Below are 20,453 nucleotides of genomic sequence, written 5' to 3'. Positions count from 1 at the left end.
CTCCAACACCACAGTTCAAAAGCATCAATTCAGTCTGTCTAAAATGCTTCTGAGTCAAATTATTGAAAGAGGATGCTGCTAAGTCTGCTGCTAAGTCACTTCAGTCCTGTCCGACTCTGTGCAACCCCACAGACAGCAGCCCAATAGGCTCCCCTGTCCCTGAGATTCTCCAGGCAAGAACACTGGAGTGGGCTGCCATTTCCTTCTCCAATGCATGAAAGTGAAGTCACTCAGTCGTGTCTGACCCTTAGCGACCCAATGGACTACAGCCCATCAGGCTCCTCCATCCATGGGATTTTCCAGGTGAGAGTACTGGAGTGGGGTGCCATTGCCTTCTCTGATTGAAAGAGGCTATGTCACTAAAACCCTGTAACAGAGTCTCCCTATACTGGCTACTGCTCAAATTCCAGTTCCTCTATAAGAATCACAGTGATTTTCATGAAATAGTTTCATTTTCTGTAAAATTCACCTACAAAATCACTTAAAATATTTGCAAGCACCACACTATGAGGTTATAGGCAATTTGGAGTAACAGTCTTATAATACTTATGAGTATTAAAATTTCCTTTTTATAAAAGTTATAAGACTAGTAACTTTAACTAATAACTAATAACTTTGGGCTTCCCTCATAGCTCAGTTGGTAAAGAATCCACCTGCAATGCAGGAGACCCTAGTTCAATCCCTGGGTCGGGAATATCCACTGGAGAAAGGATAGATAGGCTACCCACTACAGTATTCTTGGGCTTCCCTTGTGGCTCAGCTAGTAAAGAATCTTCCTGCAGTGTGGGAGACCTGGGTTCGATCCCTGGGTTGGGAAGATGCCCTGGAGAAGGGAAGGGCTCCCCACTCCAGTATTCTGGCCTGGAGAATTCCATGGACTGTATAGTCCATGGGGTCACCAAGAGTCGGGCACAACTGAGCAAGCTTCACTTTCACTTACACACTTTCAAGACTAATAAAGTTATATGCTTACAAGCAAGATTATAGGTATTTGAATAGCTGACAGTTTCAAGAAATAAAACCACCCATTTCACAATATTCCACAACTATAAATTAAAGAACATAATTTTATTATTTGAGGTACAATGAAAAACATGTTATTATCAGCCCACACTCTGTACATTTTTCTATATAAAATGGAAACCTGGAACTTTAAATCTAAGGTGAGGAAGTGAGAATACTTTGCATTTGTGATGAGATTTCAGAGTCAGTCAGTGAAAGGATAATCACGAAGATGTGCTACTTTACTAAATTGTCAGTGTACTTAACTACCTTTAGGGAAAACCACTACTAATGTTTGAGAATTCTTAATGCCTTAGGGTTCTCTTCCTGTGCTATGACATGATAATCAGATATGCCAAGCTTTAAAGGCTCTCTCTCTGCCAACTCATGAATACATTTCTCAAAAAGTTCCATAAACAGACGAGAATCTAAGCTGCCTCTGTCTTCAGAGACTTCTGTCAAGAATTTAGGAGCTCTCCTGTTGTAAAGACAAAATTAAATAAAAGCAAAATTGAAAATGTCAATCCTTACTAAGAAAATGACATTTAAGTTATATTCAACTCCAAATGGTCTTAACATCGTAAAAAATTATAATTTCTAATCCAAAATATTTGAATATCTAAATCATATGTTAATGAGGCATATTCTTCTGAGCTCTGTAAAGCCTGTGAGAAAGTATCATATTATTCTCTTGCTTCACCAAAGCAGTGTTACAAGTAACTGCTGACACTTCCAAGGAGCAAAATCTAGGCCTAATGAAGATAATTCTTTGTCACCAGAGAAGCAGACCTTGTAACATGTGCCTAGCCAGATTTCAAAATTCCTTAAACAGTGTTGACTTCCCCAGCTGACTGGTAGTTGACAGCAAATACATACACAGGTGAATCAAAGGAGGCGAATAGAAGTACCCAACTATGTCAACCCAAATTACAGTCACAAAATTTGAAGCCAAATACATTGTTTAAAACTATTAGGTAGTTTATTACACAGCAAGAGCTAACTGAAACAACCAAATGTAAAGGGTACTCTAAATGAATAATTGATATTAAGCCACACAATAACATATGATAGACTTTTAAATTCTTCAGTGTGACACAATCCTCAAGCTGCTATGTACATTAGATACAATACTACTTCAAATTTAATTCCTTTTAACTACTTCATCACAGTTAAGCTTCCACTTGAGAAGATCAGCATGAGAAATTTATCACACTCACGTAAATGAATCATAAAAATTAAACTTAAGGAATATTTATTTACTTCAATTAATTTTAACATGATTGCTTTTTAGTTCCTGCACATATAAATCAATCATTTTTGATAACTTGATACTTTAAATATATGTTATTACAATAAGAAGTCTGAAATAACCTTGAATTTCTTATTTTGAAGTAGTATACTCTATTTTATTACTTTTGATTAGCAGTGCCTAATTTTGAATATAAATGCATTATTAAACATATATTTAAGGATTTCCTCATGGACTGTTGAAAAAAAGTAAAAGTCATCAAGCTATCATATTTGTTTAGAATAGAGAACCTGAAATGCAGGTTGAAACCACTGTTCTGTTATACAGTCCCTTAAAGCATCAGTAACAGCTGGGCAATCTACTTTCAGTTGTTACTATCTAGAGTAAGCAGCTTGTCCATGGCCAAGTCAGTAATTATAGAATCAAATGGTACATCAACTTCCTTCCAAGGTTTAATTTGGCACACAGTGATTTGAAAATAAAACCATCGTAAAACATTACAACTCTTGGATCTAACATCCTACCAGTGTTTCTGACCTCCTCAGGGGAAATAAATTGAAATCCTTTCATTAATAAGTTAACAGAATCATTTCAAAATTGAATTTTGATAGTATTCCCCTTGAAATTGCTTATAAAGAACATTAGTATATAGCTGTTTCTTATGCTAACCAGATAATGTCATTTTAACCATAGGACCTTAAAATATCAATGCCGGGTTCTGTTAGTTAATTTCTTTTGTGTGTGTGTGTGTGTGTGTGTGTGTTAGTTAATTTCTTGGCAATAAAATAACTTTTAATCTGATTATTCTTGATTTAAACATTTGCTAATTCTTTTGTTTAATTTATGAAGAATAAGTTTGATAGAATGCTTAGATTGTATTAAAATACAGATATCTACTCAAGTATAAATATTCTATAGTGTGTGAGTGTGTGTGTGTTAGTCACTCAGTCGTGTCCAACTCATTGTGACCCTATGGACTTTAGCCTGCCAGGCTCCTCTGTCCATGGGATTCTCCAGGCATGAATACTGGAATGGGTAGTCCTTCCCTTCACTGGGGGATCTTTCCAATCCAGAGACTGAACCTGGGTCTCCTGCATTGCAGGCAGATTCTTTTCTGTCTGAACCATCAGGGAAGCTCATTCTATAATATTAGGAGGTAAATGGGATCACATTTTATAGATATTGCCTAGGTGGTATCATACCTAAGGTGTTAGTGGTTAAAGAACTACACAAGGGAATATTACTCAGCTATTAAAAAGAATGCATTTGAATCAGTTCTAATGAATGAGGTGGATGAAACTGGAGCCTATTATACAGAGCAAAGTAAGCCAGAAAGAAAAACACCAATACAGTATACTAACGCATATATATGAAATTTAGAAAGATGGTAACCATGACCCTATATGTGAGACAGGAAAAGAGACACAGATGTAAAGAACAGACTTTTGGACTCTGTGGAAGAAGGCGAGGGTGGAATGATTTGAGAGAATAGCATTGAAACATGTATATTATCATATGTGAAACAGACCACCAGTCCGGTTTGATGCATGAGACAGGGTGCCCAGGGCTGGTGAACTGGGATGACCCAGAGGGATGGGATGAGGAAGGAGGTGGGAGGGGGTTTCAGGATGGGGAACACATGTACACCCATGGCTGATTCATGTTAATGTATGGCAAAAACCACCACAGTATTGTAAAGTAATTAGCCTCCAATTAAAATACAAAAAAAAAAAGGCTTTCTCTGCATCTATTGAGATAATCATATGGCTTTTATTTTTCAATTTGTTAATGTGGTGTATTACACTGAATGATTTGGGGATATTGAAGAATCCTTGCATCCCTGGGATAAAGCCCCCTTGGTCATGGTGTAGGATCTTTTTAATGTGTTGTCGGATTCTGATTGCTAGAATTTTGTTAAGGATTTTTGCATCTATGTTCATCAGTGATATTGGCCTGTAGTTTTCTTTTTTCATGGCATCTTTGTCAGGTTTTGGTATTAGGGTGATGGTGGCCTCATAGTATGAGTTTGGAACTTTACCTTCCTCTGCAATTTTTTGGAAGAGTTTGAGTAGGATAGATGAGCTCTTCTCTAAATTTTTGGTAGAATTGAGCTGTGAAGCCGTCTGGACCTGGGTTTTTGTTTGCCAGAAGAAAGCCTTTGACAAAATTCAACATCCATTTATGATAAAAACTCTCCAGAAAGCAGAAATAGAAGGAACATACCTAAACATAATAAAAGCTATATATGACAAACCCACAGCAAACATTATCCTCAATGGTTAAAAATTGAAAGCATTTCCTCTAAAGTCAGGAACAAGACAAGGGTGCCAACTCTCACCACTACTATTCAATATAGTTTTGGAAGTTTTGGCCACAGCAATCAGAGCAGAAAAAGAAATAAAACGAATCCAAATTGGAAAAGAAGAAGTAAAACACTCACTGTTTTCAGATGACATGATCCTCTACATAGAAAACCCTAAAGACTCCATCAGAAAATTACTAGAACTTATCAATGAATATAGTAAATTTGAAGGATGTAAAATCAACACACAGAAATCCCTTGCATTCCTATACACTAATAATGAGAAAACAAAGAGAAATTGAGGAAACAATTCCATTCACCATTGCAACGGAAAGAATAAAACACTTAGGAATATATCTACCTAAAGAAACTAAAGACCTATATATAGAAAACTATAAAACAATGGTGAAACAAATCAAAGAGGACACTAATAGATGGAGGAATATACCATGTTCATGGATCGGAAGAATCAATATAGTGAAAATGAGTATACTACCCAAAGCAATCTATAGATTCAATGCAATCCCTATCAAGCTACCAACGGCATTTTTCACAGAGCTAGAACCAATAATTTCACAATTTGTATGGAAATTAAAAAAAAAAAAAAACCTCGAATAGCCAAAGCAATCTTGAGAAAGAAGAATGGAACTGGAGGAATCAACCTGCCTGACTTTAGGGTCTCCTACAAAGCCACATTCATCAAGAGAGTATGGTACTGGCAGAAAGACAGAAATATAGATCAATGGAACAAAACAGAAAACCCAGAGATAAATCCATGCACCTATGGACACCTTATCTTTGACAAAGGAGACAAGAATATACAATGGAGAAAAGGCAATTTCTTTAACAAGTGGTGCTGGGAAAACTGGTCAACGACTTGTAAAAGAATGAAACTAGAACTTTCTAACACCATACACAAAAATAAACTCAAAATGGATTAAAGATCTAAACATAAGACCAGAAACTATAAAACTCCTAGAGGAGAACATAGGCAAAACACTCCCTGACATACATCACAGCAGGATTCTCTATGACCCACCTCCCAGAATATTGGAAATAAAAGCAAAAATAAACAAATGGGACCTAATTAAAATTAAAAGCTTCTGCACATCAAAGGAAACTATTAGCAAGGTGAAAAGACAGCCTTCAGAATGGGAGAAAATAATAGCAAATGAAGTAACTGAAAACAACTAATCTCAAAAATATACAAGCAACTCCTGCAGCTCAATTCCAGAAAAATAAAAGACCCAATCAAAAAATGGGCCAAAGAACTAAATAGACATTTCTCCAAAGAAGACATACAGATGGCTAACAAACACATGAGAAGATGTGCAACATCACTCATTATCAGAGAAATGCAAATCAAAACCACAATGAGGTACCATTTCACACCAGTCAGAATGGCTGCGATCCAAAAGTCTACAAGCAATAAATGCTGGAGAGGGTGTGGAGAAAAGGGATCCCTCTTAAACTGTTGGTGGGAATGCAAACTAATACAGCCACTATGGAGAACAGCGTGGAGATTCCTTAACAAACTGGAAATAGAACTGCCTTATGACCCAGAAATTCCACTGCTGGGCATACACACCAAGGAAACCAGAATTGAAAGAGACACATATACCCCGATGTTCATTGCAGCACTGTTTATAATAGCCAGGACATGGAAGCAACCTAGATGCCCATCAGTAGACGAATGGATAAGAAAGCAGTGGTATATATATACACAATGGAGTATTACTCAGGCATTAAAAAGAATACATTTGAATCAGTTCTAATGAGGTGGATGAAACTGGAGCCTATTATACACAGTGAAGTAAGCCAGAAAGAAAAACACCGATACAGTATACTAACGCATATATATGGAATTTAGAAAGATGGTAATGATAACCCTGTATGTGAAACAGCAAGAGTCACAGACTGTATAGAACAGTCTTTTGGACTCTGTGGGAGAGGGCGACGGTGGGATGATTTGGGAGTATGGCATTGAAACATGTATAATATCATATAAGAAACGAATCACCAGTCCAGGTTCGATGCATGATACAGGATGCTTGGGGTTGGTGCACTGGGATGACCCAGAGGGATGATACGGGGAGGGAGGTGGGAGGGGAGTTCAGGATGGGAACACGTGTATACCCGTGGCAGATTCATGTTGATGTATGGCAAAACCAATACAATATTGTAATTAACCTCCAATTAAAATAAATAAATTTAAATTAAAAAATAATAATAAAATTAAATAAAATTTAAAAAAAAAAAAAAAAAAGAACTTGCCTGCCAATACAGGAGACTTAAGAGATACTGGTTCAATCCCTAAATCAGGAAGATCTCCTGAAGGAAAGCACAGCAACCCAGTCCAGTATTCTTGCCTGGAAAATTCCATGGTTAGAGGAGCCTGGCAGGCCACAAACTATAGGGTCGCAAAGAATTGGACACGACTAAAGTGACTTAACATGTAACATGCACACATGCACATGTTGTTTGTAAATACTGATGAGTTTAAAAAAATAAGTGGCCAATTTACTAAAAATTCAGATGGCCAAAGCAACATGTTGGTAACAATGTATTGCTAATTAAAAGCTAGGAGTTCTAGGTTTTGTAACTATCATTCTAAAGGAATTTATTAACGATAAAGTCATCTAAATGAATTCACTGTTGTTTAGTTGCTAAGTCTTGTCTGACTCTTTTGTGACCCCACCACTGTGCTACCAGGGAAGTCCCAAGTAAATACCTTAGATACTATCAAACAAACACACCAGTGATCCTTTTCCAAATAATGAAAAAATGAAATATTTTGAAACAACATTTTTTATATGGTTGGTTATCTTTTTTAGTCTTAAAGGAATGATAAGAAGTGGGCTTCCATAAACATTAACTAGTCTCAGAGATATTTATGCAAAATACAACGTTCTATTCTATTCCTCCTTCCCCCAGTGAATCAGGATTTTAGAAAGTAGGGGTAATGATGTACATTTCTAGGAAGCAAGTCCAGAATTTGATTGACTAAATACTCAAATAATTTTGTAAAATAGAGCACTTATAAATGAATGTTTTTATGTTGATATACTATCAAGTGCTTATTTTTATATCTTATTTTATATCTACTGCTACCTTTGACATACATTCTGTGCAAATGTCTCTCAATCTCACTTATTTCACTACTCAAAATAAGCATATGATGTAGAGATTCTTATACTTATGCTGCAGGTGTAGAAACTATGGTGAAAAAAGATTGTAGCCAAAGTCACATAAATATTAAGGAATAAAGCCAGGATGTAACTCAGGTCTATCGGACTTCAAAGATGATAACAATTTTTCATCTAAATACTATAACACTTTACTTTGATTCTTCAGGTCTTAAGCTGACTACAGTAATCAAATGCAGTAAATGAAAGCTACTATAAATGCAGTCACTGTGTAGAGATATTCAGAAATATCTTTTTAAATTATATGATGAACAGACACTGAGCATAGAAGGAACCATTAAGAGAAAATTAGTAGCATCTGAATTTAAATATGTTGTATTTCTTTAAAGCTTCTACTGTACCCAACATTTAGGAAAGGCTGTGAAAACTGCATAAAATAAATATATAAAGCATTATCAAAGAGTTATAAGGTAGGTGAGATTCTTACAGGAACAAAACATTTACAAAGTATTCATTACCTTATTGATGGATGTGCTTTCATTCTATTCACAAACATGTATTTTTTTCTTGTAATATCTTTGATTATTTCCTTTTTTAAATAGACTTTTACAAACAATGTGTTTAAAGCTGCACCACATAAGTTTTGGTACATTGTATTTCATTTTAGTTTACATATCTTGAGATTAAGTATTAAGTTATCTTGAGATTTATTCTTTGATGCATTTGTAATTTAGGAGTGGATATTTTTATTTCCTCCTACATATAGTTTCCCAAATTTCTTTGCTATTGGGTACTGATTTTATTCTATAAAGGTTGGAAAATATATTTTGTAAGATTTTAATGCTTTAAATATATTGAGGCTTGTTTTATAGTCTGGCCTGGAAATATTTCACATTAACTTGAAATGAATGTGTATGTTGTTATGGGTAGAATGTTCTATAGTTGTAAGTTAGTTGGGCTATTGGTGGAGGGTTCTATAGCAGTACTCTCAATTGGTTTATTGTTCAAATCCTCTGTTTCCTCATTCATCTCCTAATTAGCTGTCTTAATCAATATAGAAAGTGAGGCATTGAATCCTTCAACTATTATTGCATTGCCTATTTTCCATTCTGTCAATTTTTCTTTATATATATGTTGTTAAGTGCATATATATTTCTAATTTTTTGTTTTCTTGATACATTAACACTTTCATCATGAAATATTCTATTTGTTTCTAGTTATTTTTGTACTAAAGTTTGTTTTGCCTGATATTAGTATACCCAATCCAGCTCTCTTCTGATTAATGTTCTCATCCACATCTTTCCATTCCATTCCAACAGAATCAGTTCATTTTGCCCATTCATTTTCCATTTCCATCAACCAATTTGTGTTTGAACCTCAAGTGTCCCTACAGACAGTACATAGTAGGACTGGATTTTTTAATCCATTCTATCAATCTCTCCCTTTTGAATGGAATGTCTAATCCATTTATATTGAGGGTTATTGCTCACATGGCTGATTTCTATCTGCCATTTTATGATTTATTTAATATTTCTCTTATTCTTTTAGTTCCTTTACTTTCAATTATGGCCTTCCTTTGTTTTAAATAGTTATTTACTAGTGTACCATTAACATTTTTTTTCCCTCAAATAAATATTCACTATATTGCTGCAAGCTTTTGACTAATTTAGAGTTCTGAAAAGTTTGATTTTGATTTTTTGGCCATTGTTCTCATTCTTTTGATGGAATTCAGGGTTTCCAAAGGTCCTTATTCTGCCATCCATTTGGGCCATTTTTGACCGACATATTAGAACTATCATAATGACTAACCTGATTACAGCTTTATATTTCCAACTATTAATTTTAAAAAGTATAAATGAAACTACACCAGTGATAAATTTTATCTGTTACTTTTTAAGAACCTAGTTTCTGTTATATTAGCTATCAAATTCACATTCTAAAGAATCCTTTTAATAACAACATGAGTTTATAAAATTCCCAAGGCAAAATCCTATACTTCTAAGTAATTAATTATAAATATTGATGCTCTTCTGTTACATATCTGATTTTTCATATTAATTCCAAATTAGATTATCTGCTATCAACTAAATCTAAATCTATAGAGATTACTACAGCTTCTGTGTTTCAAAATGTATCAAAGAAAATTGAAAAAACATTTTTAATGACTTTAAAATGCCTAACTTTCCATAAAACAAGTTTAAATAAAAACACATGCCATATATGATATTTCTGTAAATTATCACCTACTGTCATGAGTCCATACAGATAAAATGAATTTATAAAGTTATCTAAGCCAAACTTCCATTATCTCATTAATAGAGGGTAACCCAAATTTTATTTGGATACCTACAAGAATAAATAAAAGAACAATTTCTGCAACAGTTTGTTCATCTTTGGAAAACTCTAATTATTTCAATTTCTTACTTACCTAAATGAAGTCTGCTTCTTTGGAATTCATGTGTTAGTTCCTCTGAATTCTGGAACAAAATAGAACACATATTACTTCTGCATAGAAGAACATTCCATGGTGACTATAATGAAAATAGTCTACTTATGTTTATCTGATGTAAATGAATTATTAATAATATATAACATAAACAAGAATTGTAAAGTCTTCCTTTCAAGTGCTTCTATTGATCTCTCAAAAGATAAACTTAGCAGAATCAGTACTTAAAACATGGTCAGAAAAAACCACTAAGGGTTGTGAGAAATCAAGATGTGTGCACATCCCTTGCTATTCCTCCCAAGAAGGGTACGTGTGTGCTCAGTCATATGCAACTCTTTGCAACCCTCTGAACTGTAGCCCGCCAGGCTTCTCTATCCATGGAATTTTCCAGGCAAGAACACTGGAGTGGGTTGCCATTTCCTACTCAAGGAGATCTTCCCAACCAGGGATCAAACCCACGTCTCTTGTATCTCCTACACTGGAGGGTGGATTCTTTACCATTATGCCACCTGGGAAACCTCAACATCCCTTATATGTGGAATCTAAAAAGAAATGATACAAATGAACTTACAAAACAGAAAGATTATAGACTTAGAGAATGAACTTATGCTTGCTGGGGGTAAGGATGGGGGGTGATAGTTAGGGAGTTTGGGATGGACATGTACACACTGCTATATTTAAAATGACTAAACAGCAAGGACCTACTGTACAGCACAGGGAACTCTGCTCAATGTTATGTGGCAGCCTGCATGAGAGGGGAGTTGGGGAGAATGGACACATGCACATGAATGGCTGAGTTCCTTTGCTGTTCACCTGCAACTATCACAACATTGTTAATCAGCTACATCTCAATACAAAACAAAAAAGGTTTTGTAAAAAAATAAATTAAAAAAAATTAATTAAAAAACCCCTCAAACCTAAAGAAAAGATGTCCTGGTTTCTCTTTCCATATTGTCTATTTATTGCAGAGGCTTTTCACGTTAAAAGTAAGACCTTATACTGGGGAACCTTCTTCCAGACTACTACATTGAAGGTAGAATGCTTTAAGACAGGTGTCAGTAAGGGTCCTACAGCTTCTAAATCCTGACTATGGAGGAGTCATCACAGAAAACTGTAAAAATAGTCTGGTATTAAGTAAATTATGAGTTAACCTCATATAAGCTGTTCTATTTTTTCTCCCCAAAGAGTTTTATTTCACCAAAGAGGATTTAACTTACATTTTTTTTCTGTCAAACAACACTTCTCACCTCTGTGATTGGAGATGAGACCAAAGCCTTAAACTGAGAACTGGTCTTCCTTTTACTTAATTATCCTGCTTATTTCACAGTGCTTTTCAGGACCAGTCCTCTTTATGGTTCCTATGCTTTTTTCCAGAGCTTGTGGTTTGCAGAAGTCCTACCAACTACAGAAGTGAAGAACTCCTTGGCACTTCTTGACTCAGGGGAGGTGGAGCATAAGTCATCTTCTTCTTTTGTGAATCAAGAGCAAACTGAAATATAGATTTTGGAACCACAGAGAAACACAATTTAAATGGAAGGTCTAAATATAGTTGAAATGAAAAAAAAATGTGCAATTAATAATAGATATGAAGTGACTTTCAGTTCAGTCGCTCAGTCATGTCCGACTCTTTGCAACCCCATGAATCGCAACATGCCATGCCTCCCTGTCCATCACCAACTCCCAGAGTTCACTCAGACTCACATCCATCGAGTCAGTGATGCCATCCAGCCATCTCATCCTCTGTCGTCCCCTTCTCCTCCTGCCCCCAATCCCTCCCAGCATCAGAGTCTTTTCCAATGAGTTAACTCTTCACATGAGGTGGCCAAAGTACTGGAGTTTCAGCTTTAGCATCATTCCCTCCAAAGAAATCCCAAGGCTGATCTTCAGAATGGACTGGTTGGATCTCCTTGCAGTCCAAGGGACTCTCAAGAGTCTTCTCCAACACCACAGTTCAAAAGCATCAATTCTTTGGCGCTCAGCCTTCTTCACAGTCCAACTCTCACATCCATACATGACCATAGGAAAAACCATAGCCTTGACTAGATGAACCTTTGTCGGCAAAGTAATGTCTCTGCTTTTGAATATGCTATCTAGGTTGGTCGTAACTTTCCTTCCACGGAGTAAGCGTCTTTTAATTTCATGGCTGCAGTCACCATCTGCAGTGATTTTGGAGCCCCCAAAAATAAAGTCTGACACTGTTTCCCCATCTACTTCCCATGAAGTGATGGGACCGGATGCCATGATCTTCGTTTTCTGAATGTTGAGCTTTAAGCCAACTTTTTCACTTTCCACTTTCACTTACATCAAGAGGCTTTTTAGTTCCTCTTTACTTTCTGCCTTAAGGGTGACAATGGAAGTGACTTGTCCTTCTCTCTCAAATCTAGAGTCAAAATCTGAAAATCAAAGAAATCTGATCAATGTTGAGCCTGCAGAGAGGAAGAAAGGGATTGGAGTGTGAGCTTATACTCCTTTGTCTATGGTGAAAGAAAAAACAAAATATTAATAAAAATTCAGCTCAGTTCACCAAGTCTGAGGACAGGATATTTACTTGAGCAGAAACATCCAATGGAAAAACACACCTAGATTATCCTTTAATACCAATAACACCATCAAGAGATATTTCTAACATCAGTTGTTATTACTGAGCATTCTACTGGAAAATTTCAATAAACTGCTAGATTTAATCCTCAAAACAACTCTACCATTTAGGTTTAGGAAGAATTAATGCCAAGTCTACTGCCATTCAGCATATTAAAGCTAGCAACAGAATTCATCTTTATGTTTATCTGACTACAAAACAGTGAAAATAGGTACTCTTTCCTTTATACAACTTCCCTTGTGTATCAACTATATCTCAGTTAACTAGCCACAACTTTCGTATCTGGACATCAACTCAAGGCACACAGCCTGTCATGAACACAAATCCCTCCTTTCCACAGTGAATAAATCTGCATCTGGTACTTTGCCAGTCTGGGAGAGTCAGCCTGGAGTTTGCAAACATTGTACTGGCAGAATAGACCTGACGTCTTTGAGCTATCAGAGAAATGCTTCATAGCACCTTGCATGGCTCTATCTGTATAGTGAGTATTGAGAGAATAAGTAATTTAAGCAAGCAATCACTAAAGGGAGAAATGAAACAGTAACAAAACAAACAGGAATTATAACCCTGAATGAATGAAAAGATATTGTAACTTTCTAAAAGATATCAATCAAAAGCAACAATATTCAAATGTTCATGATGGCCTTTGCTGGGAATAGTAAACAGATTTAGTTATTCTCAAATCACATTATAAGGGAAAATCTATTAATGTTATCCATCAGCAGATGGTGTATTAAATAAATGCAGAAATAAGTCAAGTTATAAGTGAAATTTTCCTTGCAACTGCTCCAGATGTTTATGCACAATAAATGTGGCCACCTGTGACTATTTATATACAAAGATCATTTCGATAACTACATATAAACAAAACAGCCAAGATTTTCATCAGCCCTACCATGTGTCTGAATGAAAGAGATTCATTTAAATCCCAGGAATTCTTACTGAGACAAGAACCTCTATTTAGTGATGAAAGAGCTCAAGAAGAAGCTGCCTATGACTCATCACTCAAAATACATAGATGGATTGCCTAATGCAGAAAAGAATTTTTGGGATGTTAGAGGCCATATGAAGCTCTGACACGCTGTTGCTAAGTGGCTTATACATGAAATGCTATGACCATGTGACAAGCATGGTCAGATATTGGTATCCTCACGACACCTCCTTCAGTGAAACTTGCAAGAGTGCTGGCTAAATTCCACTGCAGAAATTTTCATCTGTATAAAAAGTGTAGTGTCTAAGATAATGTATATTTTCCAATCAAATATTCTAATTGAATGATTCTTATCCCTATCTGAACATTAAAGCTGTATTTAAATCACTTAGGGGGCCTGTAAAACTGAGAAATAAGAAGAATTTAATTTCATGATTCTCATCACTGTACATTAAAATGATATTAAAACCACTTAGTGGAGATTTCAAGACTGTCAGAAAGCAGATCTCCTAAATAAATCATATTTCTGAGGATGAGGTTAAATACTACTCACAGATATTCCCACAACCTATAGCCAGAGTTGAGAAATTACCACTCTATAGGAAACATACACACACGAACAACGTAGAATTGTTTGAGAATAATTTAAAACAACCTCAAATATTAGCTGTGAATAATTAAAAGGAAGATTAACATGCAAATTGGCTACATAATTAGAATGGGAGAATCTCAAGAAAGCTTTTAATAAATAGAAAACTAACATTCATTGCAAAAGGAAAATGTTTTATCTTCTACTGTAGACACAGATTAATGAGAAAAAAATGATTACAGAAAAGGAAGAAACAAGCATAAAAAAATACATAAACAGAAACTGCAGGATGGGTTGTAAATCTTAAGAATAAACTGGAAACAAATATTTGTTGATGTTACCCATACTTCTGCTCCCAACTAGCCTAAGATTTTTTTTTAAAGTGACAATATTTTAAAGGTCTTGACTCACCCTCTCCTGTTAGATCTGAAGCTCCACTTCAATGTCATCCTCTGAGTTTCTCCACCTCTTTTTCTCCCATCTCACCACCCACTGTTTCTAGGTATGACCAGATGTAAGCTACCCAATTTTCAGACTACAATGTCATTTGTTCCCTTTTTCCACACTCTCTATAATAGGAAGATGGAGCCACTTATGTTCATGAGTGTGAGGTTAAACTCTGCCATCTTCCACGACTATGCTGCAGTTCTACCAGAAATCAAACCTTAAAGGGTAGGTATTATTCCATCTGCAAAACAAACTATACATGCAAGCTATCTTCCTAAATGGTTCTAACAATGAATCTTTTCAAGCACAACCATGGTACTCTGTCACTCATCCGCATGTGGCACACAACACAGCTGCTGCCTCCTAGAGCCTGAACTCCCTGTGCCAAGCCGCAAAATTCTTGTGGCCTGATGCTGGCTGCCGACTGAGGCTATGAGTACCCACCACTGTAACCAGAGTGACGAGGAACACCAACCCATACTAGAGAACTGTCCCCAGACCACAGGCCTTGTCTGCACACTGTTGAGTCATGAACACTCACCAGGCTCCAGGTGATGACAGCACCAAATTCACCAGGCTTCACATCTCTACTTACTTCAGCACCATTTTCCCTTGCCAAGAATTTTCCCCATTGCATTCTTCTGTTTATGGTGCTTTGTTTTCCCTTCCTACGCTACCATAATGCTTCTCTTTTTCAGTACAAATCCACTGACTTGCCCTTTAAAACTGCTGTTCCTAAGTAACTTACAATACTTTTCATGCGCAGAATTTTGTTTTTCCAAAGCCCTATTTGCAAGACAATGGAATCCTCTATCATTTTTATGTCCAAGCTTCTTTCTCTTCACCCTTTTTTTGTATTCAGCTAAGATATATCATCACTGTTTCTAGCACACTCTCTTGCTTTTGTCTAATAATTCTGGGATACAAGTATAAATTTACCATATAGATGAGACCTGAAGGACTAGATGAGATCTCCCAAAGAAAGGCAAAGATGCAGAGAAGAGGGAATGAGTGCACCTTGTGTTATTATTTGCAGCTAGCTCATTCAATCACACACACGTATATATACATATACACACACACATAGACGTGTGTGTGTACACACATGTGTATATATTCTAGTTTTGTACTGTCTTAGATACTTTACATTTACAATCTCATTTATTAATCAATAACATCTCTGTACGATTGGTTTACTAACCACATGAAATAAATATGTATGTTCAGATATGTGAAATAAATGGCCTTGAATCACAAAACTATTAACAGGAAAAGAAAGATGGTTTCTCTGAGGCTTCAAGTATTTGAACTAGTTTGTGCATATTTTCACTTTCCCACTGGAGGAACATTAAAACCAAAATAAGTCTAAAGAACAAAGCAGGCTCAACTTCCCATTTCTATCTTCCCTCCTTCCAATTACAGGGAATTTGCTTTCACAAAGCAGCCAGCCTCTTCCCGGAAAGTCAGGATTTCAGGGTCCTGAACTGTGACTTTACTACCATGACTCCAGCTAATCATAATCAGAGGGGACTGGTGATCTTGGTAAAACACTGAAAAAGGAAGAAACTGCCAACCCAAGCAAAGATAACCAAACAAGGGCTAAGACCCTTAACTGTGGTCCCTCTTATCAGCTCATGTGATCAGGGATGGGCAAACTCTACTACCTGGTTTCTCACTGGTAACTCAACCACTAAGAGCAATTTAGAAATGCTAACAATAAAATTGAATTAAATGGTTTATTCTATTTAGTGAGATAAAGCCTAATTATTGTTGTTTAGTCACTAAGTCATGTCTGACTCTGCGACCCCATGCACTGTAGCATGCAAGGCTCCTCTGTCCATGGGATTCTCCAGGCAAGAATACTGGAATGGGTTATCATTTCCTTCTCCAGGGGATCATCAGAATCCAGGGATCAAATATACATCTCCTGACTGGCAGGCAGCTTCTTTACCACTGAGTCACCAGGGAAGCAAAGTCAACTATATAGATATAAGTTAATTTTATGGCCAAATCTCATGAACAGCCAAAAAAAAAAAAAAAACTTCTAATCTATTGTGTATCTTATTCTAAGATACACCCACTTCTTTAAAAAATATTAAATATTACTCCAGTCATCCAATGCTCTATAGTATATTACTATATAAATCACTGGCACAAAACAGCCATTGATCCTGAGGTCAGTATTTCAGGCAGGGAACAGAAGTGACAGCTTGCCTCTGTTCCACACTTACTGGCCTCGGGTGTGAAACACCAGAGACTGGGGCCTAGAATCTTTGAAAGAATAGTTTACTGACAAATGTGGTGATAGATACTGCCTGTCATATAAGAGCCTCAGTTTTTATTCACGGTGCCGATCCATGTGGTCTCCTGACAGCCTGGTCCAGGCTTCCCCCAGCACAGTGACGGGGTGCCATGGCTAATGTGACACCATGGTAATGTGACAGAGAGAAAGCCAGACAAAAGCCTTAATGTTTTTAAGACCTAGCATTAAAATCACACAGAATTTGCTTTCACCATTTTCTATAGATTCACACAGACCCCATCCCAATAACCAGATTCCAGAGGAGGGAACACAGATCCCATCCTGGGTGGAAGAGTGTCAATCGCTTTGTAAGAATAGCATGAGAGAAGTGATATGTGGTCATCTCTGAAAACTGCAATCTGCTACAAATACAGGTAAGAGTTTACCATTCACCAGTGAGAAGGAGGAAATTCTTCATGTACTTGTTCTTGTTTCTTCATCCTTTGATGTTCAGTTCAGTTCAGTCATGTTCTACTCTTCACGACCCCACGGACTGGGGCACGCCAGGCCTCCCTGTCCATTACCAACTCCTGGAGCTTGCTCAAACTCATGTCCATTGAGTTGGTGATGCCATCCAACCATCTTATCCTCTGCCATCCCCGGCTCCACCTGCCTTCAATCTTTCCCAGCATCAGGGTCCTTTCCAATGAGTCAGTTCTTCGCATCAGATGACCAAAATATTGAAGCTTCAGCATCAGTCCTTCTAATGAATATTCAGGATTGATTTCCTTTAGGATTGACTGGTTGGATCTCCTTGCAGCCCAAGGGACGCTCAAGAGTCTTCTCCAACACCCACAGTTGAAAATTAATTTAAAAACCTTCGTATATATTAAACTGAGCTCCCCAGGTGGTTTGGGGCAAAGAATCTGCCTGCCAGTGAAGGAGACACAGGAGACATGGGTTTGATCCCTGGGTTGGAAGATCCCTCGGAGAAGGGAATGGCTACCAACTCCAGGATTCTTGCCTGGAGAATTCCATGGACAGAGGAGCCTGAGGAGCTACATACAGTCCATGTGGTCACAAAGAATCAGACAAGACTAAGCAACTGAGCATGCACACACACATATACTAAACCAAGTCTCTACTAGAAATATGTAGGTATTTCTAAGACTAGATAAGGAAAAAATGTCCATACTTTAGGAATAAACATTTACTTTCAAGAAATTTCAGCTTTATATGAAAATTTCAGTGTTTGATATGAAAATGACAGTACTGAACAAACTTGTAAGTAATATTATTGTGAGACGTACTGTCATATCTATTTAGGGATCACAAATACATTTGGAAAAAAAATTAAGGTAGCATTTTAAAAAGATCTGGATCATAATAAATGTAGACAAAAGAAACCACCAAATAAATTCCCAGTGACCAATGTCTAATATAACATCACATAATGTATGTGACATAATGGTATGTACACTATCTGTAAATCAGAGCTTATCTACGAAGACACCTTTAAGAAAATATGACAGCACTATAGAAAGTCCCTGAAGAAAGAAATTATAGATAAACTAGATAGTGCTCACCAATCTCAACAGTTTAAGCAATGCTATTTTTCCATGAAAATTAATTCTAACTAATTTTATGACATTACCAACCTCTCTACATTATTACAGTTCTCATTATTTTACTTGGCTAACACAATTCCCAAAGAGAATTATACTGGAGCATACATTTCTCACAATTATGAGACCATGAATGGTCAAAACTTACTTTAAGAAAAATAACATGCAAAATTGCCACATTTGCTTAAAATTATTGGTGATATGTTTAATTCAATATACTGCTTTTTCCTAAGATGAAAAGTGAAAAAAGTGTTAGTCATTCAGTCATGTCTTACTCTTTGTAACCCCATGGACTGTAGCCAGCCAGGGCTCCTCTGTTCATAGGATTCTCCAGGCAAGACTACTGGAGTGGGTTGCCATTCCCTTCTCCAAGGGAACTTCCCAACCCAGAGATCAAACCAGAGTCTCCTGCATTACAGGCAGATTCTTTTCCTTCTAAGCCTCCTGGCAATACATTTAATTCAATACACTGCCTTTACCTAAAGTAATTTTACTTAAAGTGTTTTGGACATACCTAAATGAGGTGTTCCGATGGCATCATTGACTCGATGGACATGAGTTAAAGCAAGCTCTGGGAGTTGGTGATGGACAGGGAAGCCTGGTGTGCTGCAGTCTATGGGGTCGCAAAGAGTCGGACACAACTGAGTGACTGAACTGAACTGAAAAATTTCTAAAATAGAAAAAGCCCAATATAAAAAGGAGGTTTCATTTTGTCCTAGTTTTTTTTGTTTGTTTGTTAAGCTTTCAGTACCTTTGCATGCATGCTCAGTAATTTCAGTTGTGTCCGACTCGGCCACCCTATGGACTTTAGCTCACCAGGCTCCTCTGTCCAAGGGATTCTCCAGGCAAGAATATTGGAGTGGACTGCTTTGCCCTTCCTCTTCAGTACTTTTATTCATATATATATATATATAAGTTTGGAAGGTAAAACCATAGGAGAGAATTCATTAGGTTAGGCTAAGGTGGTGCTCGTGGTAAAGAATCTGCCTGCCAATGCAGGACACATGAGAAAAAGGCATGGGTTCAATCCCTGGGTCAGGAAGATCCCCTGAAAAAGGAAATGGCAATCCACTCTGTATTATTGCCTGGAGAATCCCATGGACAGTAGAGCCTGGCCAGCTATGGTCCATAGGGTTGCAAAGAGTTGGATACAACTGAAGCTACTTAAGCACACACAAAAATTGTTAAAAGACACAAAGGATAAATTGAGCTCAGAACTGCACAAACACATAATATGTTTCAGAAAAGATGAGTGCAGGATTCACCTAAAATGGTTATAGTTTGGGGCAGGGCATTCAATGATAATGAAGTGAATGACAGAAAATGGACATAAGCCATAGAAAATGAATGAAAGTATAACCCAGTTATCATGTTAACTAATCTTTTAAAAGACTGTGAAAGAATGAAAATGAGAAGAGTAAAATAATTTCAAAATTTCAGCAATACAAATGCAAATTTGGAGGAAAGTGTGTATCTTTAGAAAGAGTTCAGCAGGGAAAAGTCTGGATGGCCCCTTCTAGCTGGTTTATAGATTGTGTGATGTCCTTTGAGTTGCTCCCTCTTGACAAGTGAACTCTCACAGTGTGATAACCTGGTGATTGCACTGTTTTCATCAGTTATATTTTTACAAATAGGTAGACTCATTCATTGGAGAAGGCTATGGCACCCCACTCCAGTATTCTTGCCTGGAAAATCCCATGGACGGAGGAGCCTGGTGGGCTGCAGTCCATGGGGCCACAAAGAGTTGAACATAACTGAACGACTTCCCTTTCACTTTCACTTTCATGCATTGGAGAAGGAATGGCAACCCAATCCAGTACTCTTGCCTGGAAAATCCATGGACAGAGGAGCCTGGTGGGCAGCAGTCCATGGGGT

General features: G+C 36.9%; 1 long non-coding RNA gene across 11 annotated transcripts in view; it reads right to left on the bottom strand.

Moving 5' to 3' along the window:
• Window positions 1-1,049: 1,049 nt before the first annotated feature.
• Window positions 1,050-20,453, bottom strand: part of LOC129657650 (uncharacterized) — a 52,569-nt gene continuing 33,165 nt past the window's right edge. For 4 of the 11 annotated variants that reach the window (XR_008716935.1, XR_008716942.1, XR_008716939.1 and 1 more), the window contains 3 exons: window positions 11,393-11,634; window positions 10,128-10,176; window positions 1,050-1,480 (listed from right to left, as the gene is read on the bottom strand). This is a non-coding gene — a long non-coding RNA (uncharacterized LOC129657650). Of the gene's footprint in view, window positions 1,481-10,127; window positions 10,177-11,392; window positions 11,635-12,447; window positions 12,539-19,092; window positions 19,249-20,453 lie in introns of all 11 variants that reach the window. The other 7 variants (XR_008716936.1, XR_008716940.1, XR_008716937.1 and 4 more) reach the window with 5 other exon arrangements.

This window comes from Bubalus kerabau, chromosome 7 (genome assembly GCF_029407905.1).
Source record: "Bubalus kerabau isolate K-KA32 ecotype Philippines breed swamp buffalo chromosome 7, PCC_UOA_SB_1v2, whole genome shotgun sequence".
Classification (NCBI taxonomy): Eukaryota; Metazoa; Chordata; class Mammalia; order Artiodactyla; family Bovidae; genus Bubalus; species Bubalus kerabau.
This window is presented reverse-complemented; position numbering and strand designations above follow the sequence as displayed.